Source organism: Ranitomeya variabilis, chromosome 3 (genome assembly GCF_051348905.1).
Source record: "Ranitomeya variabilis isolate aRanVar5 chromosome 3, aRanVar5.hap1, whole genome shotgun sequence".
In the NCBI taxonomy this organism is placed as follows: domain Eukaryota; kingdom Metazoa; phylum Chordata; class Amphibia; order Anura; family Dendrobatidae; genus Ranitomeya; species Ranitomeya variabilis.
The window spans coordinates 568,920,090-568,946,632 of record NC_135234.1 but is presented as its reverse complement, the minus strand read 5'-3'; positions in this window follow the sequence as shown (position 1 = coordinate 568,946,632).

Sequence of the window (26,543 nt, the reverse complement as noted above, 5' to 3'; positions counted from 1 at the left end):
CCTAACTCTAACCCGAACCACAAACCTAACCCTAATACCAACACACCCATAACCCTAATCCCAACCCTAACCATAACCCTGATCCCAAACCTAACCCCAATCCCAAACCTAACCCTAATCCCAACCCTAATCCTAACCCCGACCCTAACCCTAATTCCATCCCTAACCATAACCCTAATCCCAAACCTAACCCTAATCCCAAACATAAGGCTTCTTTTACACTTATTGGGTTTTTAGCGGCCCGTTATTGCGGGCCTAGTTTGCAGGCTGTATTGCCGCAATTTTCACGGTCTGCCGCAATAACGGACCGCAAAAAACTTGCGGATTGACGTTTTTCAGGTTTGCAATACTATGGCAAAAATATTGGAAAAAAACAGCTGTCCACAAAACTGGAAGCCACGGTGCACCGCAAAAACAAAAGCGAGGCCAAGGCTTTACCACCGCATAGATCCTTTGACTGCGCCATTGATTTAGTTCCCAGGGTTAAACTTACTAAAGCCCATCTGTTTAATTTGTCTGGTGCTGAACAGTTAGCCATGTCTGGTGCGGAACGGTTAGCCATGAAGGAGTATGTAGAAGAGAGCCTTTGCAAGGGTCACATACGGCCTTCTGTCTCTCCTATGGCGGCCAGTTTTTTCTTTGTTAAGATAAAGGATGTTGGTTAACGCCCATGCCTCAACTTTCGGGAACTTAACAAGATAACGGTTAGGAATACGTATCCCTTTTCTCTAATTCTGGATTTGTGTAATCAACTGTCTGGAGCTAAATGGTTCTCCGAACTTGATCTCCGGGGGGCTTACAATCTCATTTGCATCACTTAAAAACAGTTCTCCAGAGACACCGAGGGAACTGGTTGTTTGTTAAACTTGAAAAATGTTTGTTTTTCGTTCAAGAGTTGTCTTTTCTTGGTCTTATCCTATCTTGTGAGGGGTTTCATTTGGATCCCAAGAAGGTGCAAGCTATTGTAGATTGGGTGCAACCCTGGGATCTCAGGGGACTCCAGCGCTTCTTGGGATTTGCTTATTATTACAGTAAATTCATCAAGGGATTTTCACAGGTAGTTAAATCCCACACAGATTTCACACGTAAAGGGGCGGATGTCAAAAATTGGTCTCCGTTGGCTAAAGAGTCCTTTTTGATCTTAAAGAAGTGTTTTATGTCTGCCCCAATTTTGGTGCAACCCGACCCGTCTAAGCCATTTGTTGTCGAGCTGGATGCCTCAGAGGTGGGGGTGGGAGCAGTGTTGTCTCTGGGTCCTGCCACATTAACCAATCTTAAGCCATGTGCCTTCTTTTCCAGGAAGTTCTCTTTGGCTGAAAGAAACTACGATGTGGGCAATAGGGAACTTTTTGCGGGTAAGTTGATATTTGAAGAATGGAGGCCTTTTTTGGAGAGGGTGGCTCATCCCATCACTGTGATCACCGATCATAAGAATTTAGCGTATATCGAGTCCACCAAAAGGCTAACTCCTATGCAAGCCCATTGGTCGCTTTTTTCTTTTGTGATTCAAATTCTCTCACGCGTTTCGTTCAGGGTACAAAAATGTTAAAGCGGATGCCTTGTCGCATAGTTTTGAGCCGGTGTTCACCCCCGAACCACCGTCCTCCATTCTTCATCCTGGTGTGGTAGTGGCAAGTGTCTCATCTGAGCTGTAACAGGAGATTTTGGAGGCCCAGTCCTTTGCTCCACCATCCAAACCGGAAGGTAAATTATTTGTTCCTGAGCAGTTCCGGTCTAGGCTTCTGTGGGAATTTTATGAGTCTAAGCTGAGTGCTCATCTGGGTATTTCGGCCACGCGGGACGCAGTGGCATGGGTTTTTTGGTGGACGTCTATGGGTTCTGATATAAGGAAAAATGTTTCTGCATGTGGGGCCTGTGCCCATTCCAAGAGCTCTCATTGCCGGCCGGGGGATTGGTGCCATAGCTAGTCCCAGAGAGGCCATGGACTCATGTGTCTATGGCCTTTATTACTTATCTCCCTCCTTCCCGGGGTAATACTGTCGTGTGGGTGGTGGTGGACAGGTTTTCCAAACAGGCTCATTTTATACCTTTGGCAGCCTTACCTTCAGCGGAAACCTTGTCCAAATGTTTTATTCAACATGTCGTACAATTGCATGGTGTGCCGTTGAATGTGGTGTCTAACAGGGGGGTACAATTCGTGGCTAAATTTTGGCGGGCATTTTGTAAGAAGTTGGGTGTTTCCCTGTCTTTCTCTTCGGCATATCATCCTGAAAGTAACGGACAAACTGAGCGTACCAATCAATCCCTTGAACAGATCCTTCGGTGTTTAACTTCTGTTTGGCAGGACGACTTGTGTGATGCTTTCCCCTTAACGTTATTTGCATTTAACAATCAAGTTAATCAATCCACAGGGAAATCTCCATTTCTGATCAATTTTGGGTTTAACCCTCATTTCGGAGACTTCTCTCGGTTGGATTCTGAGTGTCCTAGGGCAGAGAGGTGCATCAGTAGGCTCAGTAATTTGTGGTCGGAGGTCCGGTTTAATATCTCCAGGGCTCAGGGGAAGTATACATTTTTTACGGATAGAAAAAGAATCACTGGTCAGGTGTTATAGCTCGGTGACAAGGTGTTGCTTTCCACTCGGAACATCAGCCTCAGGGGACCATCGTCCAAGTTGGCTCCAAAGTTTATCAGTCCTTATGAGGTTATGGAGGTGATTAATCCTGTTGCCTACCGTTTCTGACTTCTGGCCTTGTTGAAGCTTCATGGTGTGTACCATAGGTCTCTGTTGAAACCCTTGGGTTCTGTGGTGGAGGAGCCGGGATCGGTTCCTTCCCCGGTGCTGGTGGAGAGACACATGAAGTATGGGGTGGGACACATTGTAGATTCCCGCATGGTCTGCAGATCATTGCAGTACCTAGTGCATTGGAAGGGTTACGGGCTGGAGGATCAGTCTTGGGTGCCTGGTCACTTGGTGCATGCAAACCATCTGGTTTGAGCCTTTCATGCCAGGTATCCTGAAAAGCCTGGGGGACAGGTGGCCTCACATTGAGAGGGGGGTACTGTCATGGTTTGCCTGGGATGCTTAGGTCTGGAGCTGCTGGGGTTAATCTTGGGAGGCCCTTTGGTTTCAATGAGGCTTTCTATAGCCTCTTTGTGGGTCTAGGCATCGTCGGTTATACTTTTGCCCTCGGCTGAGTCCGTCAACTCCCATGTGCCTGTGCCTTAGTGCATGAGTCCTCTTCTGTATGTTTGGTTTTGACCTGATTTGCTCCCCGTTGTGATTTTACCTACTGATTTTGTACCTCATCTGCTTCTCTAGTTTCTGACTTCAGCTGTGTCCTAGGGTTTTTGCAACTTGTCTTCTGATTCAGTACTTCCTCGTCTGACCAGGCTTCCTTGACCACGGCTTGCCTTGACTGTTCTTCCCTGGTGCCTTTCCCTCCCTGGTGTCCCATGGTTACCATTCCCCTCCAAACCTCGGGATTCTGCTGTGCGCTTCGCTGTCTCCTCCGGCAGCTTTGCGCTAGGCCCTGCGCCCTTCCCTCGTGACCTGCGGTCACGTGATCACAGGTCTTGTGCCTGCATTCTACTTTCTTTCAGGCTGTCCAGCCTGCACCATGGCAACACTGTTGCTGCCCTCAGTTCCTGGACAGCGTGGGAGCCGTCGTCCCTCCTGGGGCATCTGTGACTCTGACCTCCCACAGCACGGACCACTCAGGCTCTTGGTGAGCGTTCGCCTGGCAGGTTCTGATAGTGCGCGATGAACTCAGTTCATTGGTCCGCCCATGCTTTTAGGCTATGTGCACAAGTTGCGGATTAGCCTTTGGAATTTCTGGTGCGGATTCTGCCTCTCCTGGAGGAAAACGCAGCTGCGGTTTTGTCGCGTTTTTTGTGCGGATTCGCAGCATTTTTTGCGCATTTTTACAGTACATTGTACTGTAAATCAATTGCGGATCTGCAGTGTTTCTACACCGCAAAAAACGCTGCGGATCCGCAGAGAATCCGCAACGTGTGCACATAGCCTAAAAGTGGAATCGTCAGGATCCTGAATTAATTGAGTTTAGGATGTTTTTTTATTTCAATTAAAACTTGTGTGTAACTGTTGAGGCATCATGAAGTATAGGGCACCTCATACATTGTAGGAACTACTTTATGGGGCCCGCATACATTGTGTAGGCTACTGTGGGGTGACCTGGTGCAGTGTGTGGGCCCTATTACAGTGTGAGGGCTACTGTAGGAGAACCACATACAGTGTGGGAGTTACTGTAGTGGGCCCTTCATACATTGTACTGTGACGCTATTATACAGAGTGGGGACTACTGTGGGAGCAATTATACAGTTTGGGGGCTACTGTGGGAACCATTAAACAATGATTGGGCTACTGTGTGTGCCATTATACAGTGTATCGGCCATCATACAGTGTGAGGACAAGTGTGGGGTTCATTATTCTGTATTTGGGGTAGCAGTGGGGATATCATAATGTGCATAGGGGAGCCATGGGTATTATACTGTGAATAGGGGATTTGTGAGCACATCATAGTGTGTATACAGGAGCTGTGGGTCTATCATACTGTGTGTAGGGGAGCTGTGGGCTCATCATACTGTGTACAGTGGAGCTTTGGGCCCATCATACTGTGTATAACAGAGCTGTTGGTCCACTGTACTGCGTGTAGGGGATCAGTGGGCCCATTATACTCTCTATAGGGGAGCAGTACATAGAAGGGACTCAGGGGACGTTATTAAATGTTAAAAAGGCACCTAAGAAGCATTATTGAGGCACTTAGAGTATTGTGAGGACTCTGCTTACAAGATTACAATCTATGAGGAAATAGGGGAGGCGCAAAAGGTAAATGGTAAAAAGTGTTTGTATTGTATAGTCCAGACATCAATACAATAGATTATTCAAATAACACTGCATGTACTGGTCACCAAACAGTATCTGTATAAGTACAGATACAAAGCACTATTAAATGCATGGCGGCAGTATGAACAGATGCTTTGAAGGACCAGATTTGGAAGAAAACTTTGGAAGGGCAAAACTAGAAGTGAGGTGGGGTGATAGGCTAGTCTAAAGAATTGCATTTTTAGGGTACGCTCAAAACTGTGGGTATTGAGAATCAATCAAATTCTCCTGCGTAGTGCATTCAAGAGAAATGGAGTAGCTCTCAAGAAGTGTCAGAGACGGGTGTGGGAGGGTCAGATTATTGAGGATGTTAGTCTTAGGTAATTAGCGAGGGAGGTAGGGTAATAGACAGAGATGAAGGAAGAGATGTAGGGCGGTGCAGAACTGTGGAGAGCTTTGTGGGTAAGAGTGATAAGTTTATATTGTCTTCTGTAGCGTATGGGCAACCAGTGCAATGGCTGGCACAGGGCAGAGGCCTCAGTGTAACGTTTGGAGAGGAATATGATTCTGGCTGCTGATTTCAGGCCGAATTGGAAAATAGAGAGTTTAGTAAGAAGGTGACTGATTAATAGAGAGTTGCAGTAGTTCAGACAATAATGAATAAGAGGAGGGCGTTAAACTAGAAGAAGAGGGGATGAGAAGAAAAACATTAGACTTGAGCATGAAGCCAGAAAATATACTGATGAAGGATATGAGATGTGGCAAAGAAGACCCAAGGCAACATACTCGGAAGGGAAGTAAGAAAATTTCTAAAACAATCCACAGGGAGGAGATTGGAACAAAACAAAATCCTCTAAACTGCATGCTTGCAAATGCAAGAAGCCTGACAAACAAGAAGGAAGAACTAGAAGCAAAAATATCTACAGGTAACTATGACACAGTGGGAATAACCGAGACATGGTTAGCGGAAAGCTATGACTGGGCAGTTAACTTACAGGATTACAGTCTGTTTAGAAAGGATCGTAAAAATCGGAAAGGAGGAGGGGTTTGTCTTTATGTAAAGTCTTGTCTAAAGTCCACTTTAAGGGAGGATATTAGCAAAGGGCATGAGGATGCCGAGTCCATATGGGTCGAAATACATGGAGGGAAAAATAGTAACAAAATTCTCATTGGAGTCTGTTACAAACCCCCAAATATAACAGAAATCATGGAAAGTCTGCTACTAAGGCAGATAGATTAAGCTGCAACCCATAATGAGGTCCTTGTTATTGGGGACCTTAACTAACTGGATATTAACTGGGAAACAGAGATCTGCGAAACCCATAAAGGCAACAGCTTTCTGCTAATAACTAAGAAAAATTATCTTTCACAATTGGTGCAGAATCCAACCAGAGGAGCAGCACTTTTAGACTTAATACTATCTAATAGACCGGACAGAATAAGAAATTTGCAGGTTGTCGGGCATCTAGGAAATAGCAACCACAATATTGTACAGTTTCACTTGTCTTTCGCTACGGGGACTTGTCAGGAAGTCACAAAAATTCTGAACGTTAGGAAGGCAAAGTTAGAGATACCCTTAATCTGGTTGACTGGGACAATGTCCTCAGAAATAAAAATACAGATAATAAATGGGAAATGTTTAAGAACATCCTAAATAGGCACTGTAAGCGGTTTATACCTTGTGGGAATAAAAGGACAAGAAATAGGAAAAACCCAATGAGGCTAAACAAAGAAGTAAGAGGAGCAATTAACAGTAAAAAGAAAGCATTTAAACTACTAAAGCAGGATGGCACCGTTGAAGCTCTAAAAAACTATAGGGAGAAAAATGCTTTATCTAAAAAACTAATTAAAGCTGCCAAAAAGGAAACAGAGAAGCACATTGCTAAGGAGAGCAAAACTAATCTCAAACTGTTCTTCAACTATATCAATAGTAAAAGAATCATAAGTGAAAGTGTAGGCCCCTGAAAAAATAGTGAGGAAAGAATGGTTGTAGATGGCGAGGAAAAAGCCAATATATTAAACACCTTCTTCTCCACGGTATTCACGGTGGAAAATGAAATGCTAGGTGAAATGCTGAGAGACAAAGAAAATCCTATAGTCACCAGTCTGACCCAAGAAGAGGTGCGAAACCGGCTAAATAAGATTAAAATAGATAAATCTCCAGGTCCGCATGGCATACATCCGCGAGTACTAAGAGAGCTAAGTAATGTAATACACAAGTCATTATTTCTTATATTTAGGGACTCTATAGCAACTGGGTCTGTTCCACAGAACTGGCGCATAGCAACTGTGGTACCAATATTCAAAAAGGGTTCTGAAAGTGAACCTGGAAATTAAACGCCATTAAGTCTAACCTCTATTGTTGGTAAAATATTTGAAGGGTTTCTGAGGGATGTTATTCTGTATTATCTCAATGAGAATTACTGTTTAACTCCATATCAGCATGGGTTCATGAGGAATCACTCCTGTCAAACCAATCTAATCAGTTTTTATGAAGAGGTAAGCTATAGACTGGACCAAGGTGAGTCATTGGATGTGGTATATCTTGATTTTTTCAAAGCGTTTGATACCGTGCGACACAAGAGGTTGGTATACAAAATGAGAATGCTGGGTCTGGGGGAAAATGTGTGTAAATGGGTAAGTAACTGGTTTAGTGATACAAAGCAGAGGGTGGTTATAAATGGTATATTCTCTAACTAGGTCGCTGTGACCAGTGGGGTACCGCAGGGGTCGGTGTTGGGACCTATTCTCTTCAACATATTTATTAACGATCTGGTAGAAGGTTTCCACAGTAAAATATCGATATTTGCAGATGATACAAAAACTATGTAAAGCAGTCAATACAAGAGAAAATAGTATTCTGCTACAGATGGATCTGGATAAGTTGGAAACTTGAGCCGAAAGGTGGCAGATGCGGTTTACAAATGATGAATGTAAAGTTATACACATAGGAAGAAGGAATCAATATCATCAAGAGGTCTGGATACACATGATGAGAACATTATACTGCCTCTGTACAGATCCCTGGTTAGACTGTACATGGAGTACTGTGTACAATTTTGGGCAACGGTGCTCAGGAAGAATGGAACTAGAGCGAGTACAAAGGAGGGCAACAAAATTAATAAAAGGGATGGTTGAACTACAATACCCAGAGAGATTAGCAAAATTAGGATTATTTAGTCTAGAAAAAAGACAACTGACGGGCGATCTAATAGCCATGTATAAGTATATAAGGGGACAATAAAAATATATCTCCGAGGATCTGTTTATATTAAGGAATGTGACGGTGACAACGGGGCATTCTCTGCGTCTGGAGGAGAGAAGGTTTTTCCACCAACATAGAAGAGGATTCATTACTGTTAGGGCAGAGAGAATCTGGAGTTCCTTGCCAGAGGAGGTGGTGCTGGCGAACTCAGTCGAGGGGTTCAAGAGAGGCCTGGATGTCTTCCTGGAGCGTAACAATATTGTATCTTACAGTTATTAGGTTCTTTAGAAGGACGTAGATCTGGGGATTTATTCTGACAGAATACAGGCTGAACTGGATGGGCAAATGTCTTTTTTCGGCCTTGCTAACTACGTTGCTAATTATGTTAGAGCAACAGTAAGAGTTTTTGCTGAGTCTTAGCCTGATGAAGAGACCTGTGTAGTCTCGAAAGCTTGCAATTTGTTACCATCTTTTCAGTTAGGCATTAAAAGGTATCAACCACTGAGGACTCTCAATTCTAAATATTTTTCTATCTACTGGCTAACACGGTACCAAGATATATATCTTTCCTGTGCTGAGTCATAAGTAAGAAAAGGTTGAATTCTATAGATGTTTTGAGGTGGATGTGACGTGAGCGAATAAGTGATTGGACTTGGGAAGTGAAGGAAAGATTTAAGTCAAATATGACCCCAAGACAGTGGGCACGTTGCATGGAAATTGTTGTGTCCCATGTATGGGAACAACTTGTTGTGTATTTTTTCTATGTTATGCATTGTATTCTGTTGTTGCTATGCAGAAGTTCTGCCCTCTAAGTTTGTCCCTTTGTCCCTCCTGTAGTTGATGATGTTAGCCCTTGCCCCTCCCTTCTTCTTCAATATCAATTTGCTGTAGCTATTTTTGGATGCACATGTATGCTTCTCTGATTTGGTTTACTCTTTCCACATGCTGCATTGTACTTAATACCAGATTTCAGAAATACCGTCTAGCAGGGAAGAGATCCCAACGCCGGAAGCCGCTCTTCATCACCCTCACCTGAAGACTATAGCCAGCAAGATTCCAGCTCTCGATCAATACGCAGAAATCCTGATTCTACTTGGGAGAGACATCCTCCATTTACACAAGATACATCAGCAAATCAATTGTTCTCAAGACGCACCATTTGCTCAACGCTTCGACCTAGGCTGGGTGATCATAGGGAACGTCTACGTAGACAAAATTAAGAGACCTAACACTATTTTCTCCCACATGATGCACAGGACCATTCTTGAAGAAAACCTGTTGGAGTCTGCAAGAGACCTGAGACTGGGAAGGAGATTTGTCTTCCAACAAGACAATGATCCCAAACATAAAGCAAAATCTACAATGGAATGGTTCACAAATAAACATATCCAGGTGTTAGAATGGCCAAGTCAAATTCCAGACCTCAATCCAATCGAGAATATGTGGAAAGAGCTGAAAACTGCTGTTCACAAACGATCTCCATCAAATCTTACTGAGCTCGAGCTGTTTGCCAAGGAAAAATGGGCAAGAATTTCAGTCTCTCGATGTACAAAACTGATAGAGACATACCCCAAGCGACTTGCAGCTGTAATCGCAGCAAAAGGTGGCACAATGAAGTATTAAGTTAAAGGGGCCGAATAATATTGCACGCCCCACTTTTCAGTTTTTGAATTTCCACAAAAAATTAAAATAACCAATAAATTTCATTCAACTGCACAATTGTGTTCCACTTGTTGTTGATTCTTCACCAAAAATTTACATTTGGTATATTTATATTTGAAGTATGATATGTGGGAAAAGGTTGAAAAGTTCCAGGGGGCCGAATACTTTCGCAAGGTACTCTATATAATCAAGCGAAAAAATTCTGCATCTACGTGAGTAATAGAGTCAAGCGCACCAGACGTTTTGCTACTAGTGAGAAGTGGCATCACATCCCCTCTGATCTAAACCCAGCTGACTGAGGAACGAGACTCACAGCTGCATCCAAGCTCGGTGACAACATGTGGCTGACACCTCTAAGTATCTTAGACGAGGATTCCTACGATAACTACGTCAGGATCGCATATGAGCTGCTGGATCCAGAATCTGACAAGGAAATTAATCCAACTCCTAACTTATAAGAAGGAGATCTCATCCTTTTTAAAGACAAAGAGGCTCATCATAACCACTGGCCAATGGGTCTTATCTCAAAGGCTGTGACCAGCGATGATGGAAAGACTCGGAAGGTAGAAGTCAAGGTGACAAAAGGGGGTTCAACTTGAATCTTCTTTTGCCCAGTTACTGAACTTGTGCTACTTCTACCGAAGGAGGACGTCACATGAACTGAACATGTTGCTGGACTCCATCACAGCGGGGAGCATACTTCCTCATACCCCAGCCATGTTAGGACATAAAATGTTCTGCATACAACCAGACTTGAACACTTCTCCGTGGATTAAACTTTGCCATTGGATTGTAGGGTTGATGGAAGAGTTAGCTTGTTGTGGCTTCCCCAACCTGAAGATGGGATTTTCTACTGAACACATGTTCATTTTTTATTTTTTATTCAAGGACTACACGTCATCGCTCAAGAATGGACTTGAATTGTTGCATTATTGTTGCATAGTGTTTTCTTCTCTCTCTTTTCTGGTTCCATGTCGGCGTTGGACAGCATGGCTTGTCACTAGTGTTGAGCATTCCGATACCGCAAGTATCGGGTATCGGCCGATATTTGCTGTATCGGAATTCCGATACCGAGTTCCGATATTTTTGTGATATCGGAAATCGGAATCGGAAGTTCCCAGTGTATGGTTCCCAGGGTCTGGAGGAGAGGAGACTCTCCTTCAGGCCCTGGGATCCATATTCATGTAAAAAATAAAGAATAAAAAAAAAAAATATGTATATACTCACCCGTCCGACGGACCCTGGACCTTAGCGGTGCAACCGGCAGCCTCCGTGTCTAAGAATGCAGTGAGTGTACAGGACCTGCGATGACGTCGCGGTCTTGTGATTGGTCACGTGACCGCTCATGTGACTGCTCACGTGACCACGACATCATCGAAAGTCCTTCACTCACTGCATTCTTAGGAACGGAGGCTGCCGGTTGCACCGCTAAGGTCCAGGGTCCGTCCGAGGGGTGAGTATATCCATATTTTTTATTTTTATTCTTTATTTTTTACATGAATATGGATCCCAGGGCCTGAAGGAGAGTTTCCTCTCCTTCAGACCCTGGGAACCATCCAGGATACCTTCCGATATTTGTGTCCCATTGACTTGTATTGGTATCGGGTATCGGTATCGGCGATATCCGATATTTTTTGGATATCGGCTGATCCAATCCGATACCGATACTTTTGAATATCGGACGGTATCGCTCAACACTACTTGTCACGTCACACAGAGACATTATGAAATCTGAAGATTTCAGACGGGGAGTGTTGTGCCCCATGAATGGGAACAATTTGTGTATTTTTCTATGTTATGCATTGTATTTTGTTGTTGGTATGGAGAAGCTCTGCCCTCTAAGTTTGTCCCTCCTGTAGTTGATGATGTTAGCCCTTGCCCTTCCCTTCTTCTTCAATATCAGTTTGCTGAAGCCATCTTTGGATGCACATGTATGCTTCCACACAAATGTAAATGTGTATATAGGGAAAAGCCTTTAACATCTGAAAATCGCTGCTGCATTCCCTGTCTTGTCATGCAATGTGTTGTGATAGCTGCAAGGCATTTTTTGTGTCTCATATCTTTTTGTCCACACAATTGTACCTGGTGAAGATGCACTAGCTTGCCTGAGGGACAAAAAAAAGCTCTTTAATCACCTGCTGGGGTGACAGCAACAGAGTAAGCAGCACTATGGCACGAGTGGGTGTAATGACTTCACTGCATCAGATCAGATGGCCTGCTGCTGCTGAGATCCTAGGGCCTCCAGGTATTAACAGCATATCCTTAGAATTGGTCATGAATAGTGATGAGCGAATATATTTTTTAGTGCTCGGAGATTTAGTTTTCTTCGCCGCAAATGAATGATTTACATCTGTTAGCCAGCATAAGTACATGTGGGGGTTGCCTGGTTGCTAGGGAATCCCCACATGTACTTATGCTGGCTAACAGATGTAAATCATTCAGCTGTGGTGAAGAAAACTAAATCTGCGAGCACTAAAAAATATCCGGAGGACACTCGAGCATGCTCGGGAAATCTCGAGTAATGAGTATATACGCTTATCACTAGTCATGAATGCAAATGTTCTGGGGACTTTAAAAAATTACATATTTAGTATTGTACTTCATTTACAGTAACATTTCCCTAAATGAAATTCACTTATACCACATTTGAATGTAATAAACTATTATAATAAATTGAAATTACCTTGGCTGTCTGATGATTTTTATATAATATTTTTCCTCCTAGTGATTGCTGACAGTTAAATCTGAGAATTATTGCATTTATGAATGTTTTCAATTATTATAATGCTGTTTCAAAAATAGCTAGTCAAGCTTCATTTGAGATCACTGAATTTCTTCAAAGCTTTCCAGCATTTATGATCTTCTTCATCATCCCTAGGTTCCACCCATTACAGATGTTCCTTTCAGATGTAGAGACTTTGCTGAACACTAATTAAATAATGAATTACAAGTGTGTGCTGCATTTTCATGTGAAATGTATGCCAGCAAGGAAAACTTGCCATAATAAACTCACTCTTCCTATTTCTCTCTAAACTGTTTTCTATCAAACAGAGGAAACCGTCAAATGACAAATGCTTAACAGTGCATGCCATATTCTTGTGCCACTGAGAGAGTTGTGCAAGCTTGTACAGGAATGTCAGATTAAGAGTTATTTAGCATAAATGAAAGTATGTTCAGAAAAAAAATCTAAAATTGTGGCTTTCAGGAATCCTGTTCATAAGTAAAAAAATATACACAATATTGTTAAACATATGTAGACACATCACCTGATCATCACTTGTGGATGAACTTGTTGAACTTCCCATTTCCAAACCATGGAAAATAGTATTGTATATTGAGATTGTAGATATACTACATAAAAAGCAGGGAAAATAATCAAATATAATAAAATAAAAAAGGGGACTATGTGGGCATTATACTGTGCATAGGGAGCTATTTACATATCTTACTGTGTTTTTACAGGTGCATTAGTTTGTGTATAGAATCATAGAATGGTAGAGTTGGAAGGGACCTCCTGGGTCATCTGGTCCAACCCCCTTCTCAAAGCAGGATTCACTAAATCATCTCAGAGAAATGTCTGTCCAGCCTCTGTTTGAAAGCTTCCATGGAAGGAGAACTCAACAATAGAGATGAGCCACCTCCCTAGTGTTCGGGTTCGGTTCGTCGAACAGGGACGTGTTCGATGAACTGTTCATCAAACGTTCGACGAACACCGTCGAACCCCATTGAAACCAATGGCAGGCAAACACAAACACATACAAACACATGGAAAACACATAGAAAACACCTTAAAAGGTGTCCAAAAGAAGACACAACAAACACATGGAAAAGTCACAGCTACATATAGTCATGCGAAAAGAAAAGAGGTGGAGGAGTAAAAGGAGGAGGAGACACAGATATAGGCATGTCATGCCCTTCTAAAATCAAGAAAGGCTGGAGTAAAGATCTAAACTCACTGTACCAACACCCAGAAGTCTTGACAAAAAAAGAAAAAAAGAAATATCTTTAGGTAGAATGGTGGCGGGTCCATTCAGAACACTTTCCTTAGAAGATGTAGTGGTACCCCCATTGGGAGTTGTGCCAAAAAATGAACCCAATACATTCAGACTAATCCACCATTTGTCATATCCAAGGGGCAGGTCAGTAAACGACAACATCGACGAGGAACCAAGTACAGTACTATGTACTGTACCTCCTTTGACGAGGCAATCAGGCGGGTCAAGAAGTTGGCAAGGGGCACCCTAATGGCCAAAACAGACATTGAGGGGGTGTTCCGGTTACTACCTGTGCCTCCGAATAGTGTCCTCCCATTGGGCTGCTTCTGTGAAGGAGCATACTGTACTACATAGATCGCTGTTTGCCCATGGGGTGCTCCATATCCTGCTCACTATTTGAGGCGTTTAGTTGCTTCCTCGAATGTGTCGTCATGGACGTTTGTAAGGCGGCACATATTATCCATTACCTCGACTACTTCTTATGCCTGGGCCCAAAAGATTCGCCACAGTGTGAAAACACGCGGTAGTCCACCTGTGAGAAGGAGAGAGCTGGAGGGAGAGTGGACACCCCAGAGCCGAGGGGTTAGATTGAGAAAGAAAGAAGGCGGTGTAGCTTGCTTCATGGGTGGGGTACTCTGCTGAGTAGCAGAAATTTCTAGTAGGCCCAAAAGGATTTCCTGGGCCAGATGCCGTTACAAAAGAGTAGTTAGGTAAACAGGCGGTGTAGCTTGCTTCATGGGTGGGGTACGCTGCTGAGTAGCACCAAACTCTACTAGGCCCAAAAGGATTTCCTGGGCTAGATGCCATTACAAAATAGTAGTTAGGTAAACAGGTGGTGTAGCTTGCTTCATGGGTAGGGTACGCAGCTGAGTATCACTAAATTCTACTAGGCCCAAAAGGATTTCCTTGGCTAGATGCCGTTAAAAAATAGTACTTAGGTAAACAGGCGGTGTAGCTTGCTTCATGGGTGGGGTACACTGCTGAGTAGCACCAAATTCTACTAGGTTCAAAAGGATTTCCTGAGCCAGATGCCGTTAAAAAATAGTACTTAGGTAAACAGGTGGTGTAGCTTGCTTCATGGGTGGGGTACTGTGCTGAGTAGCACAAAATGCTAATAGGTACAAAATGATTTCCTGGACTAGATGCAGTTAAAAATTAGTAATTAGATCAACAGGTGGTGTAGCTTGCTTCATGGGTGGGGTACGCTGCTGAGTAGCACTAAATTCTACTAGGCCCCAAAGGATTTCCTGGGCTAGATGCCTTTACAAAATAGTAGTTAGGCAAACAGGCAGTGTAGCTTGCTTCATGGGTGAAGTATGCTGCTGAGTAGCACCAAATTCTACTGGGCCCAAAAGGATTTCCCGGGCTAGATGCCGTTACAAAACAGTAGTTAGGTAAATAGGCGGTGTAGCTTGCATCATGGGTGGGGTACGCTGCTGAGTAGCACCAAATTCTACTAGGCCCAAAAGGATTTCCCAGGCTAGATGCTGTTACAAAATAGTAGTTAGGTAAACAGGCGGTGTAGCTTGCTTCATGGGTGGGGTACGCTACTGAGTAGCACTAAATTCTACTAGGCCCAAAAGGATTTCCTGGGCTAGATGCCGTTACAAAATAGTAGTTAGGTAAACAGGCAGTGTAGCTTGCTTCATGGGTGAAGTACACTACTGAGTAGCAACAAATTCTACTGGGCCCAAAAGGATTTCCCAGGCTAGATGCCGTTACAAAATAGCAGTTAGGTAGGCAGGAGACTCTTTGCATGGAACAAGACAACTACAGGACACAGTTTTATAAGTGGTAAAGTCTATATTATGACACGGTGATTCAAACAGGTGCAGAGAGAAACTCAAGTCCACAACACTTGGTGTAAATATAAACGCAGCTTAACAGTCTATAGGAAACTTCAGAGGAAAGTGCAATCACGCAGAAAGTCTATGAAGCACAATTATTCTTGAGGATACTTGACACGAATAAGTCCTTGGTAGTCCAAACACAGATAGATATGCTTATAAGGCAGTTCAAATAATATCTTAGCACAACCAGGGAAGCCTTGGTAAAAGTCTTAGGTTTAAGCAGAGCAGCAACAGCTTACATGTCCAGCAAATGCAGATGGAAACAAACACAAGCAGCCAGATGGAGGATTACTGGAAACTGATGTATGCAGCAGAAACTCAGAGCTGAGTAGCAGGATCTCCACACAGGTTCACAGGAGTAGGTGCAGGTGCAGGTGCAAAGCCAGGGAGTCGCCAGGGTGGAGCTGGATGCAAGGCAGAATACTCTAGCACAGGCTAAAGGCTGGAGTGGAGTTATATAGCAGGAAGACACAGTCCACATGAGACCAAAGATGCCATCTTGGAAAAGGGCAGTAATGCACAAAAGGTAATCAAAATGTTCAGAGTCCTGACAACGACGGACATAAGGTCTCAAAAATCCTCTGTGTCCACCAGGCGGAAAGGCAGCATTTCTGTAGCCAACAGCTTGCAGATGGAGAAATTCAACCTCTTAGCTTTGTCATGGCTAGGAGGAAATGGTCTTTTACTTGTCTACATCTGAGGGACTGAGGGCTGGCTGCAGTGCTTAGACGGAGTTGAGTAGGGTGTCCCCGGCAAACTGCTGGCCTGTGAGGAAGGTGCAGGTGGAGATGAAATGTTGCCTTGATCAAAATGTGGTGTCGATGTCGGAGAGCGCTCAACACCAGCAGGTGTTTCCACTTGCAAATGTCCTGATGACCTGCCAATCACACTGGCTGTTGCGGGTAAAGAGGTGGAAGGTCTGCATCCAAAACCAAGTGCGACTGCTGTCCCCACAGTCACAGAGGATGAAGAGGATGCGGATGCACTTGATGGGGCAGACGGTGGTTGACCCGGCCCACTAGGCTGCATTGTAGCACAGTGAGCTTCCCACTGCAACTTATGCCTCATATCCATGTGACGGTTCATGCATGAAGTACTCAAGCTAGTGATTTTTTGGCCTCTACTGAGATTTTGTTTACAAATCTCACAGACAACATGAGTTGGGTCATCCTTTGCGATGTCAAAAAATGCCCAGGCTATGCAAGGCTTAGAGCCCATGCAACCTGAAGAGCCACCACAACTTCTGGTCTGAGGCACAGTTGGGGTTGAGGATGCAGTTGTTGACGTGCTTCCAGTACTCCATCTCTGTCCAGGAAGGCGCACCGTTACCTCGTCGTCAGACTCGTAACTAGCATCCTCCTCCACCTCCTCTGCTGACCTCATGGACTGGCGGACTGGGGGTTGACAGTAAGTGGGGTCTACAACCTCGTCATCATCATCCTGTGTGTTCTCACACCCGTCGTCCTCAGAGCCAACCTCTTCCTGCCCCGACCGAAAAGTCAAGTTTTCATTCCAATCAGTCTCATCATCATCTTCCTCATTGTCTCCACCAACAGGAGTTACAGTTTGGGAATGAGGGTCTACATTATGCTCAGAATCTTCTTCATCTGGGCCTGGATCCGACTCACAAAGATTCTGGGCATCAGTGCAGATCATTTCCTCGTCTGGATTCACATAAGCTCTGGAGCAGACCTCTGATTCTTAGGCTATAGTATACGAAAACAGCTCTACAGACTCAACCATATGTGTTACCCCATGCTCAGACGGGCAGCTGGAGACTTGGGAACTGTGAGGAAGCAAGTGCGATTGGGGTGACAACTCTGAGGACTGGAGTAGTTGTGATGTTGAAGTTGACATGGAGGAGAGCCCACTTGAAAGAGCACTTGATATCCATTCAAGCACCTGCTGTTTTTGTGCCTCATCTGGAATTTTTGGCGATGCTTGTAGTGATGGTCGTAAGAAAGGGATCATATCAGATTGTCCACGAAAAGAAGTAGACATCTTACTTTGGCTGGAAGATGGTCTTTCTTCTGCAGATGTTATTGTTGCTTTACCACCTACCACATGGACACAACCTTTTTTTCCCTTTCCAACACGCCTATTCCCCTTTCCACTAGCAGCAGGCCTTTTGCCACTCATTTTAGTGCTTAACTAATTGGCAACTCCGTATCTGTAGTTGTTGGCACAACAACCGATGAATGAAAACCGAGCAGAACTGAGTGGCAAAACTGTGGTACAGGGCCAAAACTATTAACTGGATTAGATGCAGTGAATTGAGATACACAGGCGGTGTAGTTAGTTTCACAGGTGGGCTACTGTGCTGACGTGCAGACACTGCTCCTAGGCCCTAAACTATTAACTGGATTAGATGCAGTGAAAATTGAGATACACAGGCGGTGTAGTTAGCTTCAAAGGCGGGCTACTCTGATGACGTGCAGACACTGCTCCTAGGCCCAAAACTATTAACCGGATTAGATGCAGTGAAAATAGAGATACACAGGCGGTGTAGTTAGTTTCACAGGCGGGCTACTCTGCTGACGTGCAGACACTGCTACTAAGCCCAAAACCCCAAAACGATTTACTGGGTTAGATGCAGTAAAAATTGAGATACACAGGCGGTGTAGCTAGCTTCACAGGCGGGCTACTCTGCTGACATGCAGACACTGCTCCTAGGCCCAAAACTGTTAACTGGATTAGATGCAGTGAAAATAGAGATACACAGGCGGTGTAGTTAGTTTCACAGGTGGGCTACTCTGCTGACGTGCAGACACTGCTCCTAGGCCCAAAACTGTTAACTTGATTAGATGCAGTGAAAATTTAGATACACAGGTGGTATAGTTTGTTTCAAAGGCGGGCTACTCTGCTGACATGCAGACACTGCTCCTAGGCCCAAAACTAATAACTGGATTAGATGCAGTGAAAATTGAGATACACAGGCGGTATAGTTTGTTTCTCAGGCGGGCTACTCTGCTGACGTGCAGACACTGCTCCTAGGCCCAAAACTATTAACTGGATTAGATGCAGAGAAAATTGAGATACACAGGCGGTGTAGATAGTTTCACAGGCGGGGTACTCTGCTGACGTGCAGACACTGCTCCTAGGCCCAAAACTGTTAACTGGATTAGATGCAGTGAAAATAGAGATACACAGGCGGTGTAGTTAGCTTCAAAGGTGGGCTACTCTGCTGACGTGCAGACACTGCTCCTAGGCCCAAAACTATTAACCGGATTAGATGCAGTGAAAATAGAGATACACAGGCGGTGTAGTTAGTTTCACAGGCGGGCTACTCTGCTGACATGCAAACACTGCTACTAAGCCCAAAACCCCAAAACGATTTACTGGGTTAGATGCAGTAAAAATTGAGATACACAGGCGGTGTACCTAGCTTCACAGGCGGGCTACTCTGCTGACGTGCAGACACTGCTCCTAGGCCCAAAACTATTAACTGGATTAGATGCAGTGAAAATAGAGATACACAGGTGGTGTAGTTAGTTTCACAGCCAGGTTACTCTGCTGACGTGCAGACACTGCTCCTAGGCCCTAAACTATTAACTGGATTAGATGCAGTGAAAATAGAGATACACAGGCGGTGTAGTTAGTTTCACAGGTGGGCTACTCTGCTGACGTGCAGACACTGCTCCTAGGCCCAAAACTGTTAACTTGATTAGATGCAGTGAAAATTGAGATACACAGGCGGTGTAGTTAGTTTCACAGGCGGGCTACTCTGCTGACGTGCAAACACTGCTACTAACCCAAAACCCCAAAACAATTTACTGGGTTAGATGCAGTAAAAATTGAGATACACAGGCGGTGTAGCTAGCTTCACAGGCAGGCTACTCTACTGACGTGCAGACACTGCTACTAAGCCCAAAACCCCAAAATGATTTACTGGATTAGATGCAGTGAAAATAGAGATACACAGGGGGTGTAGTTAGTTTCACAGGCAGGCTACTCTACTGACGTGCAGACACTGCTACTAAGCCCAAAACCCCCAAATGATTTACTGGATTAGATGCAGTGAAAATAGAGATACACAGGCGGTGTAGTTAGTTTCACAGGCGGGCTACTCTACTGACGTGCAGACACTGCTACTAAGCCCAAAACCCCAAAATGATTTACTGGATTAGATGCAGTGAAAATAGAGATACACAGGCGGTGTAGTTAGTTTCACAGGCGGGCTACTCTACTGACGTGCAGACACTGCTACTAAGCCCAAAACCCCCAAATGATTTACTGCGTTAGATGCAGTAAAAATGTAGATACACAGGTGGTGTAGCTAGCTTCACAGGCGGGCTACTCTGATGACTATCAGACAATGCTACTAGCCCAAAAGGATTGGCTGAGCTAGATTACACCAAATGCTGTTGCAGCGCCCCAGAGTCCTGGTCGTTGCAGTACTGATGCTCCGCCGCTAAGGGGAGTGATGGTACGTCTGATGGCACTGAAGGAGTTCACCTGACCAGGTATCACAGACACCAATGCACTTCACAGTCTGGCCTCCAGGGGGAGCTAAGGGCACTATGTATTAGGCCACTCCTCACACTCTGGTAAAACTGGGGGTTAGATAATAAGTTAGGAGAGAAGCTGACTGGGAATCGAACAGGCAACATCCTGTGGTAGAGGGTGTTGCGGGGAGAGACTCAGGGGGGTCTTTGTCAGGAGTGGGATCCTGGCAGAGGCCTAGCGAACTAGAGAGAACGTAAAGGGACCGCGCCTGCACTTCCTTGCGGCGGTGCCCGGAGAAAGGATAAGAAGCGAGGTGTATTGAGGAGGGTGAGAAACGAGATCAACGCAACAAGGAGAAACACCAGTAGGAGTCGTGCTGTAAGTCGAGGCAACATCCTACTGAGGCGCGCAGCCGGTGGCCGGAAACGCCGAGGAAGTATAGAGCTCCAGGCCTAACTTCAAACCTATGGCAGGACAGTCAGTTATAGGTGGGCTGTCTCACCCAAATCACCTAAGAAGACATAGGGGGCAACATTTGGAGAGGGGCGACTCTAGGGTCCCGGAAGAACTCCGAGCCTACCCGTCATACGGGTGCGTCCTAGCCATATGATCTGGGGGACGAAGCAGAACATCTTGATCGAGTTGTGAGGGAACTTCAGAAACAGACACAACAGTTGTGGGGACTACCCCGTAAGCACCGCAGGGGAGGACCACCACACAAAAGCGCTAGAAGGTAGGCACAGATTTCCACCTGCAAAGGGAGCTCTGGAGGTGCCATCGGACCAGCCGGACTCTCACCGCCCGGTTAACCGCATTCCAGACTGAGGATCCTGAGCCTTCAGTAAAGAGGTAAAGAGACTGCAACCTGGTGTCCTCGTTAATTACTGTGACCGTCACTGCACCACATCATCACCACCACCCACACATCGAACTGTTATTCCTTTATTGGATCCCCCTTAACAGGGTCACAGGCCGGGGTCTAGCCACCGTGACATCGACAGAGCCAGAAGGGAGACCCGGTACTTAGGACTCGGTGGCCCTGTGGTAGGGGGCGCTCCAACTTGGCGTCACGAACAGGATCCTACTTAAGTCCGAGGATCGGGTCATGTGTGCCTTGGAACTGTGATTGAGTTGTGCTTGGACTGTGACTTATTGCAAAGACTGTGTATTACCGCCAAAACCGCCGCCATTGTAGTACCATGTGGCATGCAGGAAGGGTGGGGCGTGTCATCGTGGGTGTAGCCTGGAAGAGTGGCGCGAAGGTGGAACCAGCCCCTCACAGATACTACTATGTCCGGGAGATATGTCCATCAACGAGAAAGGTCCGCCTCCTAGTGTGGGATGGTGAGAGAGAAAGAGGCCGCCCTCCGGACGGGGAGGAGCAAGAACCACTGGATGCCACGAGGCAGAATCTAGTTGGCAGCATGGCGAGCGGAAGTCACCCAGGAGAAGGGGAGAAGACCCGTACCAGTCCCCGCCAATGGGAGCCGAGGGAGCTCCTACCAGGCTGTGCAGACCAGGAAATCCTCGGAGCGGAGGTGGAAGAGCTGTGCCGGCAGTTCCGGAGTCTGTGTCAGCGAGCGGCCATCGCTGGTGAGGGATCGCGTCATCACCAGGCACTGGTACCGCAACCGGCAGCAGAGGAGGCTGGCGCCGGAGACGCTCCGGAAGCAGGTAACAGCGCCGACCCTGCCGCGGCGACCGAAGAGTCCTTGCTGGTAGATGTAGACTCACCTCCACCACGACCACCCGGACGGGTGTGTAGTCGCATTGAATGCGAGAGGCCCTGGGAAACCCTGCAGACGGCCGACAACCCCCTGCGACCCACCAAGCAGCCCGTAAATTTCCAGGGAGAATGGGTGACCTTCAAGTGGACCCGTGCGGCCACCAGCGATCTGATCGGGTTCCCAGGGGACGTCCAGGAGGAGGGGGAGAGTATCGAGGTCATCCGCCAGAGGGAATATCGCCAGCAGCTGTGCCAGCAGGAAGAGGAGTGGGCCCGCAAGAAAGAGCTCCGGCGTCAGGCAGAGCGGGAGAAAGACCTTCAGGCTAAAGCCCGGGTTAGGCAAGCCGTTGAGGAGGACTGGGGCCCGCAGCGCTGTGGGGTCATCAGCGATTTCCGCCTGCAAGGGGGTTGGGGCTTTATTAAAGAGCCCGGTCTCGCCTTAGAAGTGTTCGTAAACCGGCGGGATGTGGAGGCGCATCTCATCGAGGGACACCCAGGCCGGGATCTCTATCCAGGGGACCGTGTTCGGTACACCCGGCATTGGGGAGATAAAGGGTGGTATGCCCTGCATGTGCGCAAATACCGACCAGAGGTGACTGTACCATCACATGCCTCCCCACCAGCGGCTTTCCCATCGATTACCCTGTGTGCCAAGTGCCTGAGGACCATCACGCCAAGGCGGACTGTGGGTACACAGACTCCTATCCAGGGTGCAGACGCCCTCTATGTTGTGGCAGGTGAGGGCCAACACTCAAGGGGGCCATCACTGGAATCCAACTAAACCTCGAAAAACCGCAAGTGTAAATAGTTAACTGTCCGTCTTTATGTGTTTTTGCTGATAATACCCGTCTAGGGTTAACTCTTAAAGGGATCCCTTAGTTTACCCGGGATCCCTATTTTTGCCTTTTTGCTTTTGTTTCTCGTTCATCATTGTTGGAAAAGAACTGCTGGATCATGAACACTGCATGATTACAAACTTATTGTAAATAGTTTGCACCTTCTTAAAGGTGCCCTCTACTCGTTTTACAAAGAAAAAGGACTCTTTGCGAAGAAACTGTTCCTGGAAGCAGTATCGGAGTCCTTGCTGCATACGGACTTGCAGCTTGAGAAGTTGCACTACCTCATAGAGACTTGGTCCCCTTTTAAAGGGAACGTTCATCGATAGCACTTAGAGAATGATAATGCTCTAGAAGAAGAAGTAATAATGTTGACATGTCAAAGTTATATGTAGAAAGCTAGTTAATTGTAAGAAATGCTTAATAATGTGTTAGAGAATGAGGACAGGAAGTGAACCCGTACGGGGTTAGTCGGTGAGTCCTCCTAGGAGCCATACAGAGGTGGCTTGGTGATCCTGAACTGAGAGATGGATGATATGTTCTATACTGTGTATAGTAGCAGAAAGACAGAAGGCCCGGGCGGAAAGGGGCGGTCCTGCAACAGAACGAGAGGTAGTATGCCTGGGGCAGATAGACAGGCGGTCCTGCAGATGTAAAGGTGGAAAATGAAGGAAAAGTTGATTAGCCTTATAGTGTTTTATAAGAAGGTCTTTAGTGGATTCAGTGTGTACGTCCTTAAAGGCAACGTTAAATTATTGTTAAAAAATTTGCACTTAGTAGAATACCCGGTTGGGTAAGAAAAAGTTAGTTATAGTATGTTATTTAAAAGTATTTAACCATGTTTGGAACGTTCAAGTGTCCTCACCTCCCATAAAGGGAAGCGCTGTTAAAAGTTTACTTGTTTATTGTATTTCAAAAATTGTATGTCTTTTTGCTGACATGTATTGTTGTTTCTTCCCAGTCCAGGAGTACTGGATTTTACCGGGGGGGAGTGCAGCGCCCCAGAGTCCTGGTCGTTGCAGTACTGATGCTCCGCCGCTAAGGGGAGTGATGGTACGTCTGATGGCACTGAAGGAGTTCACCTGACCAGGTATCACAGACACCAATGCACTTCACATTCTGGCCTTCAGGGGGAGCAAAGTCCGCTATGTATTAGGCCACTCCTCACAGTCTGGTAAAACTGGGGGTTAGATAGGAAGTTAGGAGAGAAGCTGACTGGGAATCGAACAGGCAACATCCTGTGGCAGAGGGTGTTGCGGGGAGAGACTCAGGGGGGTCTTTGTCAGGAGTGGGATCCTGGCAGAGGCCTAGCGAACTAGAGAGAACGTGAAGGGACCGCGCCTGCACTTCCTTGCGGCGGTGCCCGGAGAAAGGATAAGAAGCGAGGTGTATTGAGGAGGGTGAGAAACGAGATCAACGCAACAAGGAGAAACACCAGTAGGAGTCGTGCTGTAAGTCGAGGCAACATCCTACTGAGGCGCGCAGCCGGTGGCCGGAAACGCCGAGGAAGTATAGAGCTCCAGGCCTAACTTCAAACCTACGGCAGGACAGTCAGTTATAGGCGGGCTGTCTCACCCAAATCACCTAAGAAGACATAGGAGGCAACATTTGGAGAGGGGCGACTCTAGGGTCCCGGAAGAACTCCGAGCCTACCCGTCATACGGGTGCGTCCTAGCCATATGATCTGGGGGACGAAGCAGAACATCTTGATCGAGTTGTGAGGGAACTTCAGAAACAGACACAACAGTTGTGGGGACTACCCCGTAAGCACCGCAGGGGAGGACCACAACACACAAGCGCTAGAAGGTAGGCACAGATTTCCACCTGCAAAGGGAGCTCTGGAGGTGCCATCGGACCAGCCGGACTCTCACCGCCCGGTTAACCGCATTCCAGACTGAGGATCCTGAGCCTTCAGTAAAGAGGTAAAGAGACTGCAACCTGGTGTCCTCGTTAATTACTGTGACCGTCACTGCACCACATCATCACCACCACCCACACATCGAACTGTTATTCCTTTATTGGATCCTCCTTAACAGGGTCACAGGCCGGGGTCTAGCCACCGTGACATCGACAGAGCCAGAAGGGAGACCCGGTACTTAGGACTCGGTGGCCCTGTGGTAGGGGGCGCTCCACTGTGACAAACACTTGCACAGCACTGGCTCAGACCTGCCTGGCAAACAGTGCTATGAACTGCTGTAACCTACTCTGAAAAGGGCTGATATTACAACTAGTCCTGACTCCTCCCGACTCCCTAAACCTATCTCTCTGACAATTCATTCCAAAAAAACACTCTTAGTCTGTATAGCGCCCACAGCAGCAGCGGTGCTGCCTAACACTAAGCTGCAGCAGTGAGGAAATGGTGGCGACGGGGCAAATGGCTGGTTTTTATAGGGCAAGGACATGTGACATACACAGCCAATGACACATGCCCTTGCTGGTGTGCATCACATGCACATTGCTGTGTGTTTGTGCACTGCTGATAGGCTGAGAGACTGCGCCGCCCCTCTGTAAATGCGGGAAAGAAAAAAAAAAAAGGAGATCGGCGTTATTTCAGCACAGATCTATCCCCCGTCCATTTTTTTTCATTCCATTTTTGTTACCAATTTATTACATAGGTTTCATCCTCAAGTACAAAAAGTTGTAACCCATCTTATCAACCCCCCATTTTATTTTTTATTTGTTTTTTCAGTTTATATTCATTTTTTCATTTTATTAGTCTATTTTCATTTTCTTTATTTCATTACTTTTATTTCATTTCTTTTCTTTGACTTTTTCCTTATTTTCTTCATTAACCCCTTCCTGACATCCGACGTACTATCCCGTCGAGGTGGGGTGGGCCCCCATGACCGCCGACGGGATAGTACGTCATAGCCGATCGGCCGCGCTCACGGGGGGAGCGCGGCCGATCGCGGCCGGGTGTCGGCTGCATATCGCAGCTGACATCCGGCACTATGTGCCAGGAGCGGTCACGGACCGCCCCCGGCACATTAACCCCCGGCACACCGCGATCAAACATGATCGCGATGTGCCGGCGATGCAGGGAAGCATCGCGCAGGGAGGGGGCTCCCTGCGGGCTTCCCTGAGCCCCCCGCAGCAACGCGATGTGATCGCGTTGCTGCGAGGGTCTTACCTCCCTCCCTGCCTGCTCCAGACCCGGATCCAAGATGGCCGCGGATCCGGGTCCTGCAGGGAGGGAGGTGGCTTCACAGACGCCTGCTCAGAGCAGGCACTGTGAAGCAGCCTGCACCTCTCGCAGATCGGTGATCTGTCAGAGTGCTATGCAAACTGACAGATCACCGATCTGTATTGTCCCCCCCTGGGGCAAAGTAAAAAAGTAAAAAAAAAAATTTCCAAATGTGTAAAAAAAAATTAAAAAAAATATTCCAAAATAATGAAAAAAAAAAAAAAAATATTATTCCCATAAATACATTTCTTTATCTAAATAATAAAAAAAAACAATAAAAGTACACATGTTTAGTATCGCCGCGTCCGTAACGACCCCACCTATAAAACTGCCCCACTAGTTAACCCCTTCAGTAAACACCGTAAGAAAAAAAAAAAAAAAACGAGGCAAAAAACAACGCTTTATTACCATACCGCCGAACAAAAAGTGGAATAACACGCGATCAAAAAGACATATATAAATAACCATGGTACCACTGAAAACGTCATCTTGTCCTGCAAAAAACAAGCCGCCACACAGCATCATCAGCAAAAAAATAAAAAAGTTATAGTCCTGAGAATAAAGCGATACCAAAATAATTATTTTTTCTATAAAATAGTTTTTATCGTATAAAAGCGCCAAAACATAAAAAAATGATATAAATGAGATATCGCTGTAATCGCACTGACCCGAAGAATAAAACTGCTTTATCAATTTTACCAAACGCGGAACGGTATAAACGCCTCTCCCAAAAGAAATTCAGGAATTGCTGGTTTTTGGTCATTCTGCCTCACAAAAATCGGAATAAAAAGCGATCAAAAACGGTCACGTGTCCGAAAATGTTACCAATAAA